The following is a 19,898-nucleotide window of genomic DNA, read 5'->3' as shown; positions in this document are numbered from 1 at the left end:
CACACTCCATCTTCAGAGTCATTGTGTCATAATCACAGCCATTCAGACTTTGTTAAAGAGCAAACTTGTGCTGTCTTGTTGTCTTCAGAGATACTGTCTAGTGTGTGCACGTGAGTGTGCGCTTGTGTTCAGCAGCCTCTGCAGACGCTTCACCTGGAAGACTCGTTAACCTGCTCCTGCCTCATGGGTCGAACGAGCCCCCGCCCCCCCCGCTGATGAGGCCGTGCGTGATGCTGCGAGCGTGTGCTGATGAACAATCTACGAGAATACACACGTGTGAAGATACTTTAGGATGAATGCGGCAAACACGTTTGCGTCCATTATATCTAAAAAATGTGTTTTACATATAGAGAATGTTGATATAAGTGCTTCACATGTGGACTCTAGTATTCATAGACACATTTCTACGTGAAATGATTTCTATTCAACCAGCAAAGTTAGGTTTGACTTCAGATGACATGGACGCCTCCAAACGTTATGCCATCATATTTTTCAAAAAATATTCCTTTGTTCAGAATAGCTCCTACCCTTCAAAAACGATCAAAGTCAACAGGAAAATGCCATTTCAAAGAGAACCGTCCTAATCACATGGATTTAACGGGAACAGGCACTTCAATCCACATGTAGGAGTTGCTTTGTGTACCGTCACTGCGCAGTCTCACCAAACATGAGGTGTCAGACGGACGTGCAGTTTCAGCCTATATTGCATCTGTATGTAAAGTATAAACTTTGAATTTCAGCTCAACGTTTGAACGTCAGATTGTCATTTTTATTAAAGGTCTAAAAATGCAATTATAGCGTCTCTGACTGATCCCTGAAGGAGCTCAAGCCGCTACACCTCCGCCTTGAGGAAGCACCGAGCACAGAGATGATACTCTGTTTGAATGGTTGTAAAGTGTAGTTCTCTGTTTGTCTGTCTTCTTTTATGGACCCCATCCCAGTCGGAAAGCAAGTGTGAAATATGTAGCGTCTGTCTGTCAAAAGGCAGTTCTGGACGTCGACACACTGCGCCCCTCTAACCTACTGTTTGACGGCTAAGGACTTTCCAGGAAAAAACGGCGTGGCTGATGGCGTCTGTTTTCCCAGCGCTCTTTTTACAGGTGACACGTGTGATTTGACATGGACAGTCAGGGTGAACCAACTCACTGCAGCTCTCTGAATGGATTAAGAAGCTGAGTTGTGCACTAGAGATCATGTGGAAAACTGCATCAAGCTAGCTATGGACGCTTGGAATTAGCATAGCAGCCCAGCTGACTCCATCCTGCAGAAGTGAGGAATTCAAAAAGCATCATAATTGGCCTGAACTCCCAACAATCACAGCTAAGGATCCTGCAGATGAAGCCTAATGTACACTTTAGGCTGCCCGCCCCTTCCTTGTCCAAGACTTTACAGTCCCATTCAGACATTCACATTTACACACACACACACACACACACATTCACACACTGAGTAAAGAAGCCGGCGCAGTGATACAAAACATTTAAGCTAGCTGACCGGAACTTCTTTCTTCACCGTGCGGTTATCCTGTGGTGTATCACTTTTTAATGTACACCCAGCAGCCAATCAGAATCAAGTATTCACCCGGACCATGGTATAATACTTAATTATTGGTAATGACAAAATGAATGAAACACAATAAAAGTTTAGTGACCAAAGCCACATTTTATTGAAAAGTAAACTAAATATTAATTGTTTTTTTAATGAAACATAAAGAACTGATCAAACTTACGTCTATCAACTCATCTTTAACTTTTCAGCATAAATATAATATTGGTCATTATGTGTTGAATGCACTAAACTGCTGCTTAAATATAAAGTTCAACTCTAAGTTATTTTTATCTAAAGGGAAAAAATTGCTTGCTTTATTTCTAAACAACTTTCTGGTTCTGATTACTGACAAATATTGTGACTTTTATTGCAACTCTTAAGAAAAGTCTATGCAATTTCAGGTTTTTGTGCTGCAGAAATCATTTGGAGCGACTGCGAGAAGAGAGGAAAAGGCACAGAGCACAGAAAGTAAAGGCAAAGAAGACAGAATGTAACTGAATGAAGACAAAGATGCATGCTTCTATGAGGAAGGATGCTTCCTGTCTGCAGAGACGAGTGCCGACTGTCACAGTCATTATTTTTAGTGCTCACTGCTCCTCGTTTTCTTTTGTTGTCTACCTGAGCAGGTCTCTCACTCGCCATCATCTTCCGCTCTCATTTACCCAGCATCCTGCGGTGCAGACGAGTATCTCAAATTGCCTTTGTCCATTACGGGCCAGCAGCGGCGTGTGTGCACGTGTGTGCGTGTGCACGTGTGCGGGGAGTCTGCAGCAGCTGGGCGGTGGGTTGAGATTGCTGTAATCATGGAGAGCTACCTGTTCATTAAACACACAGTGGGAACGCTGCTGACAGCGTTTAGGAACCAATTAAAGCAGAACACGCCATTAACGTTTGCAGCACCGGACCAGTGCGTGCACGTGTGAGCTGGATACAAGCGTGCACGTGCCCCAGCACACAGCACCTCAACGGGAGTGCTGTGTCTGAGCAGAAATAGTAGAACCTGAGAAACACGTTAAAGTTGGTGTCAGTAATGTGTTTCCCATCTTCTGTCCTCTTTGAATCATTTCAGACTTTTCCTTTTTCCCTCTCAGATTCCTTCCCTTCTGCTCCAATGATCTTCAGTCATTTCCTTTTCCTTTTCCCCTTCGTCTGTTCTCTCTTCTTTTCTAAAGTTCTTGTTTTGCTCCTCTCCTCCTTCCCGGTATGTTGGTTGGTTTACTTGTTGCCTGGGTTTCCTCCTCTCCCTCCATCCCTCCTTTCCACCCCCCCAGTCTTTTTTTCTCCTCTCCCCTCCATCTGGCGGTCCTTGTCTGTCCCGGGGCAAAAACCGGGCAGATCGTCTCGTCTGCGGCTGATGAAGATGTGAGACGACAAGCCACACCCCCTTGTTTCTTTTTAGTGCCCCCCCCACACACACACATGTGTTGAGTAGAAACAGAGGTGTTTCTGTGTACATTTACAGCTGGGTGGCCCACCCTAATGTAGACATTTGCCCCCCCCCCCCAGTTCTCCATGGATGTAAACAGGTGAATCTCTGTCCACTGCAGAGACCATGAGGAAGAAGACACAGGTGGGTGGTAGGGGGGGCAACATTTTTAATCCTATTTTAAGTAAAAAATGATAAAAAAAATAATCTTAAAAAGGACTTTAGAAAAAAATCCTGATGTGTAAGGAGTTCATAGAAATGGAGGGAAAGTCCAGCGAAGTCTGTGATGTCATGAAGGATCCAACATGGCCGCCAAAACATAAGCAAGTACAAAAAAACGCGGAGGATGAAACGACGCAGGTCTTGAGTTAAAACAGACTGTGATAAAATCCTGCTGGACGATGAGACGGTTGTATTGGACTGATGATTGTTAAAAATCTGTTGACGACTGAAACTATGTTTAAAATAGAAAAACAATATAAAGAAAAACGGATGATAAACATCAAATGTAGACCAAAGAGATTTTTTTTTCTACTGTTTTATTATTAATTAATTGACCCTCTTTTCTTCTCTAGCATCACAAGTCTCTGAGCACCAGCATTTGCTTACATGACCATCATCATCATCACTAAGTTCTTTTGCTCCTGACTGAAGGACTCCATGAGCCAGAGATGTGTCACGGTGAAAAGACGGGGGGCTCTGGGAGTCGATGCTCTGCAGTGGATCAGAAGAGTCGGCTCACATTGAGTGACAGCCCAATCCCAGTTTTCCTTTTGCTTTAGCTGCTTCCTGCAGTGCTCAGCCTGACCTTTGCTCAGGGCGAAACTTTGCTTCACACGGAGACCTCAATCCTTCCAGGTCTGTTGGAGGTGACGGAGGAGAGTCTGTGCCAAATCTAAAGAGAGAATCTGCTCAAAAACAGGGCAGGTAGTCACCAAGAGAAGAAAGTGGACCACTCCACCTGAGCTGAGGCATCTGACCTTTTGGACTGAGGACATTAATACTGTTGGCCTCAGTTGGGTGCATTCATTTGCACATTTTGTACATTTGTTTAACAAAAAGTTTGATCGCCTGCCGTCTGGATTTGGACCACCCTGTCTCTCCTCTGATGATCTCATGCCTGTTATCGACCCCCGCCTGCCTGACCCTGATTCAGCTGTGTGGACTTTCAGCTGAGCTCATGAACCTGCTGCATCTGGATCCAGACGTCTGCCACAATACTTTGCCTAACATAGATCCAGCTGCAGGAGTTCCTAGCCCGACGAACCCGCCGGCGTTTGCTACTGCGTTGCTGGAGCACGGTCGCCAGCTCCAACGCCAAAACAACCCGCCTGTCATAACCCCTCCGGTCGCTCAGTCATCAGCGGCCACCAGAGGCGGCGTGCCTGGAGCAGCTCTCGCTCACGCACCGGGACCGAGGATTTTTAAAAGAATCAGGCAGCGGCAGCTAATCCTAAAGATTCTGCTGTTTTCTGACCTCAACTGCCATTTTCCTGTTGAGGGATGAATAACGTGTAATCCAATCTCTTACAGTCATTCATACTCCTCCTCCCCACCACTGGACGAGCACGTCTGCTTGAAGATGATGAGGGCGGAAGGCAGTTCTCAGAGGAGTCTAAAGTTTAATTCTATGATCTGTTGTTTGTGTGTGTGTGTGTGTGTGTGGGGGGGGGTCGGACACTTCTCAGTCTCCTGAGGCAGACTGACCCCCCTGCTGTATACAGTTAGTTCCATGTCTTTTTGCCTGACACCAAATCCAGTGTCGTTTGTTGATCTGGAGCAGAAGAGATTTTAAAAACCAGCAGGGCGCTTGTCCAAATGTGACAAAGCACTGAGCTGATGATATGAGGGGGAGGCGGGAGGCGGGGCTTATCTGTTCACATTGCTGCTAAATCGCTTCAGCTTAAAAATCTGCATAAAGGAGGAGACAGTTCTGATCTAGAGACGCTGCCGAACCACGACTCCTGATCGCAGCTCCGGCAGGGAAGCGTGGACTAAAACCAGAGAAATGAATAAACATACACGCACGCACGCAAGCACACACGCACACACACACCTACACACACACACCCACATACACACACACACCCACCCACCCACACACACACACACACACACACATACAAAGGTTTAAAGGTTTGTGAATGACAAAAGCATGTCACAGTAACATTAGGAAATCCTCATGAGGGTTTAGACTGGAGTCCAATGCTCCAGAACCTTGAAGCTAAGCTGACCCAGGTTAACACTTTGTTATGTGTCCAACAATTCCAATTAACTGTAACTTTCCAGAAACATCTTCTGATTGCAATTCTGCAAACAGAAATGCTCATCAAACCAGCTTGCATTGATGAAAGTTCAAAGAGAAGTTGACATTTTTTACCCTACAGGAAGAAACAACGTTGCTTTTGCTGCTCCGATGGTCATTTTTTGGGAGCCTGTTCCTGCCATGATGGTGATTACCATGGCCGGCCCTCCCTATACGCGAATTACGCAGCCGCGTAGGGCCCCCGTCACCACCAGGGCCCCGAAGTGGCGACAAAAATTAAATAAAAAAGTCCCAAATCTGGCAACCCATTTCATAGAACATCCGTACCAACGTGCGCTCTGAATGTTGTGCAAAAGAAAGTTGCCTGCACTTTAATGATCCCCCCCTACAGCACACCTGAACCAATCTGGCAACCCAAATAATGACGTTACACCATTTAGCAACGATTGGTCAATATATTTGCATCTGAGCCTGGCACAGTGTGAATTTACGAGAGGAGTTTGTTTCAATAAGGTTGGGGGAAAGAAAAAACCGAGCACATTTTGTCACGCTGATCAAAGCGACAACAAGAGAACTTCATGCCACAGAAAAAGAAGAACTTCAACATCAATCAAAGGGTAAGTTTGGAAGATGTTGGGGCAGTATTTTTTCATTATCCAGTATTTCTGTGCAGCTGCACAATTTTTACGTAAGATACTAATCGATCCGAGGTGAAGTTTGCACATTACGACCCTGTTTGTTGTAATTTCCAATGGAAAACTCGAAAATAATTCTGATTCAGTTTCTTCTGCTCTCAAAAAGTATCAAAAGTATTGGAGGTTCTGCAGCGTCCACATCCCAAGATGATCCGGACATCACTGAAGATGTCATCTCAGGTCATTTTAAAAGCATGTAAAGTCATTAAAAAAAACAGTGTCTGCATAAACCCTTTTTTCATAAACAGCAGCTGAAGAGTATGGAGCTCCAAACTGTTCATAATTAAATTAATGAAATATGACCTTATGCAAATATACAATCAAACAATAAATCTCTCATAAATATATAAAAAGATCATGAAATTGTGGAAAACCTGCACACAGATTTTAAATGAGCCACTAAACCATTATTAATATTCTGCTATAGATATTTTATTAGCTTTATCATTGATTATTGTATAATAATAATTCTTGTTTTTTAGCTGCAGAAGAAACTCCTGTCACCACTTCTACTGTTGAAAGGGAAAACATTTGACTGTTTGACTTTTCACTGTTTGCTTTTATTGAAGTTATGTCTCTCATGTTCCAGAGGCTCCAAGAAAGGCGTGTATGGAAGAGGAACCGACTGGATCCAAAATTCCACCTACCGGTACCTCAAATCCAGTTGGTCCAGCTGAATGACCAACCACGCACTCTGATCCAGTAAGAATGGATTTGGTGCAAAGAGGTCCTTTTCAGACCGATAAAGACTTTGACTTTCCAAAATCCCCTCATTAAGCTGTTCTTTTCTTTATTTTGGATTGTTTTATCGTTATTTGATTTTCTATTAAGTTGCTGTTTTTAATAAGTTGGAGTTTTGGGAATGTCATTTGTTGAGTGCCTAATGTTACATTAAAAAATATATATCTATTTATATATACATGTGTTATTCATTTTTTTTCTTTGCATTTAAAATTTGTTTGGCACCACTTAATGTATATCCAACATGCAGCTAATATACTGTATTCAATTCTGCAGGAAATAATTCACAAATGTATTAATAGACAGATCTCATTTATATTACAACAACAGTTGCATTTTTTTGGTGCTGCTGACCAGTTAGAGGGCCCACAAATTAAATTTTGCTTAGGGCCCCCAGAAGACCAGGGCCGGCCCTGGTGATTACCTCCAGAAACGTCTTGGGTCACTCCTTTGGGGTGGAAGCCTGGTTTTGCACCGTTCTCCTGGCTGCAAAACACGTTTGAAGGGTAGGCAGAACCTTTGAAAGAAAACCCAGAAAGACCCACGTCAGTGATGGAAACCACCAAATGGTGGGTCGAAGCACCACGAAGCGTGTCCTTGACCATGTCCTTGCACCCACTGCCGGAGATTTCACAGAACTCCTGAACAAATTGGTGAGTATTGAGGCCACTTACAATCAAACAGTAAGTTTGTGGAGATGACAGGAAGCACGTCAGGCTGTAAATGAGACCTTTTCTTTGGTATTCTTTCTCCAGCTTCCACCCCTCTAGAGGAAAACATTGGACTCTGGTGATCAGGAGGTTTTTTCTTTTGTTCAGGTTTACAGAGTCGGACAGTTTTTCATGCATGTCATCAGTTTGAAAGCTGGGAATTGCTTTCCTGCTGTAACCTGACACACTGGTGTCTGCTGAAGCTATTCAGGGATGGACTCAGCAATCCAGGCTGGAACAGGTCCTTCTGTTCTCAGGACCCGTCTTTAAAGTGGTTCACAATAAACCCTGAGACTTTAAACAGTTCCCTAAAAATTCTATCTATCTAATCTGTGTTTTTAATTAGAACCCCCCTGAAAACTGAAAGAATCTTAGACCCACCCCCCTCCCTGTGTGATGACCTAGTTTTCACATTTGTCCATTTGGATTTCATTTCCTGTTTCGTTTGTGTTGTCATTTCATGGGGGGAGAGCTGCCAACACTGCCCTCCTCCTCCCCAGGACCCCCCCCCCCCACCTGTTGACTTCAATTAGCCTCTTGGTGTCTTTATTGGTGGCAGCGGTGGAATCAGAGGCGGCCTCTGCCTGCATTTTGGGGAAAGCGAAAGGGAGGGGGGTTAAGTGCTTCACCTATGATCTCTGATAAGGTTAAGAGGTCGCCATTCCAGATCACCTTGATGACTTCTGACAGCATGAAAGCAACAGTCTGTGCAGGATTTCATTTCATGGAAACCCACCAAGCCCACCCCCCTACGTTTTCTCACAGATTTTCATGTAAGAGCAGAGGTCAAGTTCCTCCAATAATCTAATCTAGATTATAATCTGATCTTCTTTGCAGACGACACTGGTGGGTGGATGTCAGACGTTTGTTTGTTCACCGGGTCAATTAGCAGTACTTTTAAGGCTCTGGCTTTTTTACACGCCAGTTTTCTGAACGTCTCCATCCGAGAAAATTCTGTCATTTAAAAGAAAACATAATCCAAAAATCTATTCCAAATTAAGTCTAAATAAAAAAAGGCTTTAACAGAAAAAGAAACACTTTGTGTTGAATTTCATTCATGCAGGTTGATTCCATCCAGGTAAACACACAGCAGAGGCTGAAGCCTCTTAGAGAAGACGAGAAACGTCTTCAGGAGGAAAGGTGACGTCCAGGAAACGTCTGCTTTTTCTGCTTTATGTGTCTAAAACATGTTAAAAAGTGTCTGGTTTCTAGTAAACAGGAAAGCACAGAAAATGAAAAAGCAATGTTCAACATCCTAACAGATTCTTGGACAGACAGACGGACAGATGGGACGATGGACAGATGGATGAATTAAGCTTTCTTGTCCTGTAAACGCTGTTAGGGCCAAACACTGATCAGAATGATTGATCACTTTCACTAAAGCCAGTCAGACAGGTAAGTCTGGGTTTACCTGCATGGCGCCTAGCGAGATGTTTGGTGGAATACGTATGATGGATGGGACTGTTGAAACAGCCCTGGACTTTTTTCCAATGAAACCTTTTCTCTACAAGTTTTTCCCATGAAGACATTTTGGGCAGAGTTAAACAGAGTCGACCTTTTCATGTCCAACATGGCTGAGCCAAGAAAACAGAGAGAAATCCAAATGAATGGTTGAGAGGATCCACACAGGAGCTGAGCTCAGCCCCATGAAAATGAAGAGGGTGAGACAGGATCCACATCAGTGTGGGACTCAGGAATAAAGAGGGTGAGACAGGATCCACATCAGTGTGGGACTCAGGAATGAAGAGGGTGAGACAGACAGGCTCATCAGCAGTTGTCCTCTGTCCTGCTCCTCAGAACTCTGCATGGTCTCTGCTCCATGGTCGCTGACGGACTGGGAAGCTGTCCTCACACTAACAACACTCATGAGGTAAATCCTGCTGACGTGGTCCAGAGCACGCTTTGGGGAATGGATCATTGACTGTATCACAGACCTGGAGTGAGTGAGTGTGCCGTCACCCTTAGAAAGCGACTTGCTTCCTCCAATCAGGTGTGAGTTTGTTACAAGACTCCACCCCTTAACTGAGAGTGGGCTTGGCAGAATCAAACGCTTTGAATGTTTGATGTAAGAACACCGACTTTTACTGAGGCATCTGATTGGTCAGTGTATAACTTGATTAACATATCATGAAAAGATTAAGATTATTAAAAAAGGTGTCAGATCAAGAACAGCTATTCTGACCAATAGAATGACAGAGTTTTCTTCTGATAGACGTCTGTGGGATTTTGGCTTTGTGGAGCCAGCAGGTACTTCCTGTTTAGAATGCCAGTAACTCAGTTACTCAGTCCAGTTCCCGCATACAGTCAATCAGCCCTATGATGTCAGACACTTTATTGTATGTTCAGTGTGTGTGTTCAACATAAACCACATTTCTGACTTTGTAAGCCCCCCCCTCCAGCCCCCCCTGGGCAAACCACCAAACCTCACACTGCAGTGAAAGCAACTTGTAAATTGCTGTAAAAAAATCCTTTCTGCATCAGGAACAGATGGTTTGTGAGCATCACGTGACCATGAGAGCAGACGGCCACGGGCGGACCGGTGGATCAGGGTCTCCATGTCTGAATGAGGGTCTGGACGTGGAAACCGGGACGTGCGTTCCATCCAACTGCTGTTGCATTCTGGGAGTTGAAGGAAGGCAGCCAGAACTCCTCCCTCCTGAGACGGTCTGCGGTGTGTTTATCTGCTGACCTTCAGAGAGTAACCGCTGCTTTTCTGCCTCTTCCACGCTCAGCGCTCCTCTCAAACAGCCCCTCTTCCTGTGTGCGTGGAGCGTCCAGCCCGCTGATGTGTGTAAATGCAGAGGTTGGTGTTATTAGAGCTGAGCATTTACATTCTGGACTTCCCTATTGATTCTGTCTGCCTTTTCTGTGTTTAGATGAGGAAATAAACAACACATGTGGCTCTGATTCCACATCGTCTTTTTCCTCTTCTCTCTTCTTGAGCTGTCATTTGGTCTGTTTATGTGAAGTTTGAACAGAAAAGATCAAATAATCACATTAGTCTGACTCAAACCAGAGTTTCAGTGAAGCAGCAGTGAGGCGGCGCCTGCAGCTCTTTCCTCTCTGAGCTTTATCTCTGCATCAGAACTCACTCTTCCTGCTCTCTCCAGATTTCTCATCATAACCTGAAAACAAATCTGAAATCTCAGTGTTGCTCTCATCTGCTGAGGTCTAAATAATGACTTAAGTTAGCTCACATCTGAAAAAATCTGTCATTATCTTACTATTTCTAACATTTATCGTTTTAAATAATCTGTCCATTCTTCTCCTATTTTACTTTACAGGGAATCCTGGACTTGGAATCTTACATCTACATGGTAAATGGCGTATACTTATACTTTTTGTATACTTATACTTTTGTACCTCCTTGAAGGTCCAAAGCGCTTTACAGTCACTGTCCCATTCACACACTGAGGGAATGCTTTTCTTAAGCCTTTCAGAGCAAACATCCATATATATGATCATTCATTACCTTTGACACTAAAGACAGCATTGAATTTTTCTACCTGGAAGTAAGACAACTCGATCTCTGAGGCTCCGCCTTTCTCTCCTTGTGGGTGTCGCCCGTTTCGTGACATAATCCTCAGCAGTGCGTCTGCGTTTCACTCACGAAAAAGAAACAAAATCTGAACTTTTGCAAAGATGGAATGGAAGATTGTTCAGATAAAAGGCAGATCACTGCTAGCTCCACTGTGAAAGTGGGCGTGTCTGTTAGCCTGGGGGCGGATCTGGAAGCACATACTCTCCCTGGAAGGGGCGGTTCCTCACTTTGTGATGTCACAATGTGAGAACCTGCTCGTTTTCATGGGTTGGGAGGGGCTGGTGCTTACAAAGCAGGTTATGGAGGAAGACTCAGAAATGTGTGAATGAATCAAAATCCACTTTGGGGTTCGTTTACCGTGAGGACTGAACATTAGAAAACCCTTTCAGTCGTTCTTCTACAGACTGCTAAGTCTTGCTGGTTGAGAACAAAATTCCTTCAGTTTCAGGAGTGGGATTTGAACCCAGCAGACCGATGTGAGGGGCAGCAGTGGGGGCTGACGGCGGTCTCCACCCACGCTGAAGCACGTCAACAGCTGATGCACTGCCAGCGCTTTCCTGCTGGACACCAGAAGGAGCCGCCTCCTGATCTCCCAAAAATGTCCTGAAAACAATTCTGAGCTGACGGTTTCCTTCGTGTCTCCTTGAAGCTGCTCTGCTTCTAGCAGGTGGAACATTAGGCTCAGGCCCCGTGGGGGTCGGACAGGGGCACCCGTGGGATCGGAGGATGTTCTGCATGACTGTGGTCAGATGTTTTCTGCAGAGGGACTGCTGGACGTCCCATGCCTCCCTGATTAGACAGCAGGTTTCAAAGTCTAAACATGTGAGCAGCCTTTGTGTGCTGTTTATATTTGAGCTTGAGCGTGCATGTTTGTGCAGGCCTCACAACAACCAGGAATGACTTATTGTGTGTGTTGGGGGTGTTTTCTCCACAATGGTCTGAAGGAGGCTTAGATGAAAGGGTGCAGCTAGCATGTTTACAGCAGCCGGGCTGGAATGAGAGGCTGCGGCGCTCGGCGGCTGTAACTGGATCTGCCGTGTGGACGCATGCGGAGCACCGCGCTCCCGCTTTCATGCTGGTTGGTTCCAGGCTTTGTTATCCCAGAGTGACACCACGTATTTAGACTAGCAGTCAAATAAACCCTGTGAGAGTTCTGGGGGGTCTTTGAAGAGGAAGCAGGCTATGATGAGAAAATTCAGTCAGGTTTCAACATGCCAACACGACTCTGAGGATGCCATTGTCCTCGCCGCTGCTCTGAATGAGGCTTGGCTATGCAGAGGTCCAGATCCACAGTACTGCCCTGCTCATGAGCAAGGCTCACCTCTCTCATGTCACTTCGAAATGATCAGACGAGACAAGAAAGTGAACGTGACATCATCATCACATGTCATCTAAGAATTCTGACCTCATTCTAGACAAACATCACTGAATGGGAAGCTGAGGACACGGACTCTGGCCTGCCCTAGTCCTCCTCATCTTCCTCACCACCAGAGTCATCCTCACACCACCATTCTCTGCTGTCTGGCTACATGTTCCATCTGTGATCAACATGTGCTTCACCCTCCACTCTCATGAGTCTTTTCTGGAAAACTGTCCTCAGCACCAACGTTCCTCTTTCTCTTCTTAGAAGTCCATCTGCCCTTCACTCCTGTCCTGAACACCAAACCAACTCCATCACTGCCTCCAAGCCTCTTTCTGTCACACACGTCTGGTTTCAAAACCGGAAAGTCATCATTTCATCATTGAAATATAATTAGGAATTATGCAGATTTAATTAAATACACTAAACAGTCTATGTGCGGTGGAGAGCAAAGACTGACGCTGTCTCTTTTTATATAAAAGACAGTGGAACCCTGATGGTGTTGTATCACGCACGCACATACGCACGACAGAGCTCACACTACATACAAAAGAAAAAACGCAACGGCATTATCCGAAACACAACAAAATTACCCGCAACACCACGACATAACCGCAGCAATAGCATTAACCTCAGCACAACGGAAATTCGTTTTTTTTTCCACCGGCTGTTACGGCTGTGGCCGTATTTGGTTTTAAATTTTTAAATTTCTTATTTTTATGGAGACATTTGTTTGGTGTGTTAATTTCACTTTGGTAGCAAAAAACTTTACTTTTTTATGTTATGCCCCCCTAGGCACCCCAAGACATGGAAGGGGGCATAACACCGGCGGAAAAAAAACAATTCAGTTTCAAACTATTCGGTTCAACGGAGTTTTAGAACTCTGAGAAAAAAGTCTGAATTTTCTATGCCCTTTTTTCTTTCTTTCTTTCTCCATGGCCCTAATCCTCTTCCGTAAGCAAGTGTACGGAAAAAAACTCGTAATTTTACGAGATTAAAGTGAACGCCGCGCAGCAGCAGAGCAGACCCACTAAACTCAATGGAACAGGTCAGCTGAATGTCAGCTGACCTGTTCCAAATGTTTGGAAGCTCATTTGTTTGATTTACTGTTTATTAATGTTTTATTTACTGATGGGTGGTTTGCAGGATCTCTGCAGCCCGATGAAGACGTCGGTGTCCCTGCAGATGTCCACCTTCATCCTTTCCTCCTCCATTAAAGACCTGATCTCTACGTCTGTGTGACGCTTCCGTCTGAGGAGGAGCAGCACTTTTTGGGATTGTCAACGTTCTAATGGTAAATGGTAAATGGCGTATACTTATATAGCGCCTTTCTTCCTACAAGGACAAAGCGCTTTACAGTCACAGACACATTCACTCACACATTTACACACTGGTGGTGGCTCCGCTGCCAAACACAGGCGCCTGCCTACCACCAGAGGCAAGGTGGGGTTCAGTGTCTTGCCCAAGGACACTTCGACTCATGGGCATGCAAGGCGGGAATCGAACCTGCAATCTTACGATCATGGGTCGACCGCCCTACCGCTGCACCACGGCCGCCCCGTAATGCTAAAATAACAGACTATTTTCATTCCTCTTTATTGTTTTATGTTGAAACGGGACGTTTTATCTGCAGGAGGGGGCGTATGGAGCACTGTTTACTGCTGCATTGCTGTTTGGATGACAGGTTCATGACGTAATGTGACAGAAGAACTTCAGGTTATGTGAATGAAAAGGACAATAAAGGCAGCAGCGGTCCTCTACACCCAAACGTGTCTCTGAGCTCCTTATTTTACAGATGACACTCCGCTTTACCGACACTCAACCCCGGAAAGACGGCTCCACTGACAATAATCTGATTTTGAGTCGCCAAAAAGTTCAGAATCTCCGTTTTTAAACCTATCCGGAAATAAAGCTTCACAAAAGGCTCCACGTATTTCATCTTCTAGCTCGGCTCAGATAAACGGAACACTTTGGTATTTTTTCCTTATTAATCTAGGACTTTTTTTCTCGTGAATTTATGAGATAAAACTTGTAAATTTACAAGTATTTTTGCTCTTAAGTTTACGACTTAAAAGTTGTAATTAAAAAAAAAAAGACAAAGAGCGTTAGATGCAGATGTCACTATGTGTAGAGCTGGGTAAATCGATATTTTTAGACAAACATATATTTGTAAGAAATTACGTTATCTAGTAAGAAAACCCCCTAATTTTGTCCAAATATCACGTAGCTCTCAAGAGCACCGAATAGTTTGAAACGTACATTTCTTTTTTTCCACCGTTAGGAAAAGAAAGTCCTCATTTCCGTTGTGCTTCGGGTAATGCTATTGCTGCGGTTATGTCGTTGTGTTGCAGGTAATTTGGTTGTGCTTCAGGAAATGCCGTTGCGTTTTTCTTTTGTATGTAGTGGGAGCCCTGTCGGCCACCGTAATTCATTCATTCGCCCTGAACTGATCACCAGTTATTTGCAAAACAGACAACAATATGTGCAGTTTGGAGGAAAAAAGTCTGATCTCATGAATATTATTTGTGGACTTCCACAAGGCTCAATTCTAGGACCTAAACTTTTTATTTGATATATAAATGATATTTGTGATATTTCTAGGTTGTTACAGTTTGTTTTATTTGCTGATGATACTAACTTTTTCTGTTCTGGGGATAATTTGAAAACCTGAGCTAAAAGTATTGAAATGGAAATGATAAACTAAAACAAAGTTTATGGTGTTTGGTAAGAAAGAAAAATCAGAAGTGATTTTGTCCACAGAAACATAGAACAGGGGTCTGAATTTACATTTTTAGGGATTATGTTGGATGACAAATTAACATGGAAACCTCATATTTTATGTTAAACAGAAAGCAGCCAAGAGCCTTTTTGTCCTGAACAAATCCACATTTATTTTAAATGTCATATTATGCAGATGTTATATTGCTCTCTGGTTTTACCTTATTTGACATATTGTATTGAAGTGTGGGGAAATACATATGAAACTAATATAAGGCCCTTAATTCTATTACAGAAGAGAACTATCAGAATTATTCATAAAGCTAAATTTAGAGATCACACACATGAACTTTTCATTAAGTCAGGCTTAAAACTTAAAGATGTCATTGAATTGCAGACCTTATTAGTTATGTTTAGAGCCAGAAACAGAGATTTACCTGAAGATTTACAAAAGCTTTTGATTTTTACCACAGGAGATGAAAATCATAGATTTGATTTCAAACAACAGATTTCTGGAACAACTAAAGTTAAAGTGTTTGTCTATAGTCGGGGTAAAAATGTGGAATTCCCAGGAGAATCAGGTAAAAAGTGTCAACATATTCCATTTAAACGGATGTATAAAGCTAAACTAATTCCTTTGTACAAACTTGACTGTTGAATGGAATGTTTGGAATGTATGTATTAAATGAATGGAATGTATTTACTGTTTATTTGAACTGCATTTGGAGAAATCTGAGAACAGATGATGGTGAGAAATGTAAATATGATGAAATGTTTAAAAGGAAGCAGACAATTGGAAGAATTGTTTTCTTCTAATTGTCTGCTTCCTTCCTATCATGAAAATGTTCGATATTGTAAGAAACATGTAAACATATTGGACATCAATAATTATAATGAAAGGAGCAAATAAGTGAATGAAATGACCACTGAGGGCTTGTAAGGTAGCAGGAGAGAGTGTAAGCAAAGGGTTGATGGGAAATTAGCAAAAGGCTCACTCTGCACCAACTCAGAGGTGATGAACTCCTGCCGCTCTGCAGAAACTATGTCCTAGAAAACGACACAATCATAATAAAAAACGACTGCTTTGACAATAGACCAAAGGCGGATCAGAGCGGGACTTTAAAGCCACGCCTCAGACCCAGGGCTCTGTTAAAGAGGACACGGAAACAAAAGTGAAGCAAAGCTAATGGATTCTAAGGATTTTATTAATAGACAGAGAAACTAGTCCAAGTGATCCAAGTGAAAAAGGGTTTTCCATTAATGTCTGTGTTAAACGATGAATTGATTTTAAGATCAAAGCGCTTTAGAGAAAAATGGAAGATGAAATACTAAAATAAAAGAAACTTAGAAACTTAGTGACCAACAACAAGTTTAAAGAGAAATAATTGTTCTTTCACACAATCAAATAAAAGATTATAATGATTTAAATTGTCTTTTTTAAAAGGAAAAACTAATAAACCTCAGCATGCCATCCTTTTTCTCCAGTTTGAACATAAATAGAAGTAATTTTTGTGTCAAATCTACTAAACTGCTGCTTTTATGTAATTCTCAACTTGAACAGTTGATTTTGACTGAAGGGAAAAAACGGATTTCTTAATTTTTACACAAATTCACTGTTTAATAAGGAATCTGCTGCATTTCTTGTTGGATTACATAAGATTACACTATTTATAAAAACTGTTGCTTTAAAATCTGTATGTCCTTCTGCAGAAAATTATTATTAAATAATGTTGAACATTTTAATGCAAAAATGAAAAAAGTTCACAATTTCAGATGTTTGTGCAGCAACAAACAAAACATCCAAAGATTCTGATTTCAAGGACTTGACCAGAATGATTGATATGAAATGAGGAATTAGCAAACAGCAAAGTCTCAGATGTGGCGAGACATCCCAGAATAAACAGCTTTAGTCCAAAAACATCCTGATCCAGATGAGAGAAAAGGATTTTTGCTGCTACAATCTATTGGAGAAGAGGATTAACTGCTAGTTCATGACGACATATTTGGGGAAATCGTTCTCATCAGAGCCCATAAATAACAGAGGATTTTAAAAAATGAACATCTCTTCAGGAACTTTAGGAACCAGTGAAACGATGCCGTTCACTGGAAACTCCGGGTTTTCCTGTTTTCTGTGGGAAAGTGATCCAAACGGCTCTTTGAGTGGGAAAGGTTGCCGACCCCTGACTTAGACATTATCAGCTGTGAACTTGATATTTATGCATAAACTAACCTGAAGTAATTCATGTTAGATGGTTATGAATTCATTTAGGTTTAGCAACGGTGTCGTTAATGAGTAATTAGGAAAAAAGGCATATTTATTTTTATTTATTCCTTCTTCTGTTGGTAAAGCCTGTGAATGAAAAAGGAAAAAAAAAGTATTTTGTCCTTTTATTTGCTATTTTTTTAACTTTTAAAATTCTTAAAAGTCTAAAATATCAAATATTTTCTTCTCTTGGGCTCCTGGAATTCTACATTTCGCCAGGCTGTGCAGTCTTTCCACTTTTACCAGAGCGTTGGGCTTTTGCATTCCAGGCAGTTTCCACGGAGCAAAAGGCAGAAGACGTGTGCGAGGTTCCCTCAGTGACCAACAGGGGGCAGTGGAGGTCTGAAAAAGCCTGTCAGCAGGAGTTTGGGTCAAACTTCAGGCATAAACACTCAGAGAGCTGAGAGCTTCAAGAGGCTGAAGAGGACTGAGAAGTGTCTGTCAACGAGTCTGCAGAAACCCGCTGAACAGCCCGCAACTGCTGTGTGTTACTGTGTGTGTTTTTGTGTGTTGAACGTTTCTTTGTTTGTGAATGGTCTTTTGCACATGGATGACACGCATCCGTGTAGCAGAGATCAGCCGTGTGAAGCAGCTGAGGATCCTGGTTAACTCCACTGACTTCTATCCATCTTTCATTTCTTATGAATGTTTCAATTATAATTAATAAAACAGCTAATATATGAGAGACACTTCTATTGGTCTTTTGCATTTTAAATGAGTATAAATTAAATAATAGTCGTTAATGCATTCTTTTTGAATGCAGCATTTTATCATTGATGCTTTTCATTAATTCATGCAGATTCCAAGACGTCTGCATGCATTTTGCATACATTTTAATAGTTAGAGCATTATTGACAGCATTAACGGTTCTTGAAAACGGTTCCGATTATACACCAGCTATGGAAATGATCGTCTCCACGCCAGAGAAAACAGAGCCATGCACCAAAGCTCTTTAGTTACAAAAACACATCTCAGTCCAGTTTGATCTAAAGTCCTCAGAAACTCTTCAAAGTGTTGCTGAGGACTACAGGCAGTGGGAATCACTGCACATATTACGGATCTATTTCAGATCTACCAGGAGTCTGAGTCTCTATTGGTTTTTAGATTTCTACTTTTTCTTTTCCATGCAGAGCTGGGCGCTCACTGCCGTTCCAAAAACCATTCCAAATTGGGTTAACTCTTATTTCTTGGTTGCTGCTGTCATTGTTGATACGTTGGGCACTGAGTTAGAGCTGAGCTGCAGTTTATTTCCAAACACCTACATTTCAGCGATTTCATGAACTTGTTTTATCGGTTTTATGGGGTTTTATTTAACTTTGAAAGAATAACGTTACTCATATATCATGGACCTTCACTGCTCACTAATGTATAAGAAAACAAATGAAAATTTTGAGGTGAATGAAGTTTCAAAGGATCTTATCAGGTCAGGATGTAGCGTGAGAATCAGAAATCAAGCAGATTCCCCATAAACAAGACCCCCATAAAATCTCCATAAAATAGCTCCTCATCTGTATCGTTTCAACGGCCTGAAAACAATAATGCTGTAAAACGCTTTCCTCTTTACTGGAGTTGTAAAAACGTACCTGCTGATGGTGTATTTCGTGTTATTGGTAATGCGACTTTATAGAGGACTGTCATATGAAAGCCATCAATAGGACCAGGCGAGAGTTCACATGAGTGAGCGCATGCACGTCACGCAGGATTGATGGGGGCCTCGGAGAACAGACCTGTGTTTGGAAGCAGAACCAATACGTCGGTGTTGCCCTGCTGGCTGCTTAACCTGCAGCAATTAGCAGACAGGAAAAGGTCTGGTCAGGGAAAATGTAATCACGAAATTAGCCGTGTGATACATCAAGCCAACATATGTCTGTGAAGTCTGCGTTATGGATGCAGCATTTGTTCATATCAGCGCTGGTGATGGCAGATAATTGGCCATACTAATCCAGTAATACTTGCAAATAGATAAATTACATTTGAGCAGCGTTGATTAAGGTACAGATTTGAACATTAGGACCCACGTGCACAGCCATGCATGCAAATGGCAGTTTTATGCATGCTCACACACACACTTTTGCCCGTCGGTGTCACACCAGCAGGGGTCAAAGACTGGTTAAACACTACATTGACAAGTGACGCCACTCATAAAACTGTGCTGTCATTAACTGCAGCATCGTTTGCCAATACATCACACTCTCTGTCATAAAAATGTGGAAAACACATCACTGCGGTGGTTGTTATGCACTTTAAACCTTGACCTGCCTATAAAAATGGAGGAAATTGCAAGAATAGTATCAGCCTGGTAATTTTTTACGAGTTTTTTCTTTTATCAGCCCCAACAAATAAAATTCAAAACCCATCCTTTGCTGACCCAACGTTGTTTTCAAAGCATGTTAAGTCCATCGTAAAATCACTCATAAATTTACCGATTCGTGCACAAATGTCAGGCTGCATCCTTATCGTCCAATAGGAAACTTTTCAGCACAACATTCAAATCCAACTGATGGAGGTCATAGAAGCTGAATCTTCACTGAGAGAAACCAAACCAAACAAATGCAACCGACAGAAGCCTGAGAAATGATCTCAATGAGCAACGGGAGAAGGAGAACCAAACTGTCCAAAGCAAAACCAAA

General features: G+C 42.6%; 1 long non-coding RNA gene across 1 annotated transcript; it reads left to right on the top strand.

Moving 5' to 3' along the window:
* The first annotated feature begins 9,867 nt into the window (after positions 1 to 9,867).
* Positions 9,868 to 17,953, top strand: LOC105353838. The gene is made up of 4 exons (XR_908556.2): positions 9,868 to 10,189; positions 10,671 to 10,703; positions 13,434 to 13,581; positions 17,538 to 17,953. It is a non-coding gene; the product is annotated as an uncharacterized LOC105353838 (long non-coding RNA).
* The last annotated feature ends 1,945 nt before the right edge of the window (positions 17,954 to 19,898 follow it).

This window comes from Oryzias latipes, chromosome 21 (genome assembly GCF_002234675.1).
Source record: "Oryzias latipes chromosome 21, ASM223467v1".
In the NCBI taxonomy this organism is placed as follows: Eukaryota; Metazoa; Chordata; class Actinopteri; order Beloniformes; family Adrianichthyidae; genus Oryzias; species Oryzias latipes.
This window is presented reverse-complemented; position numbering and strand designations above follow the sequence as displayed.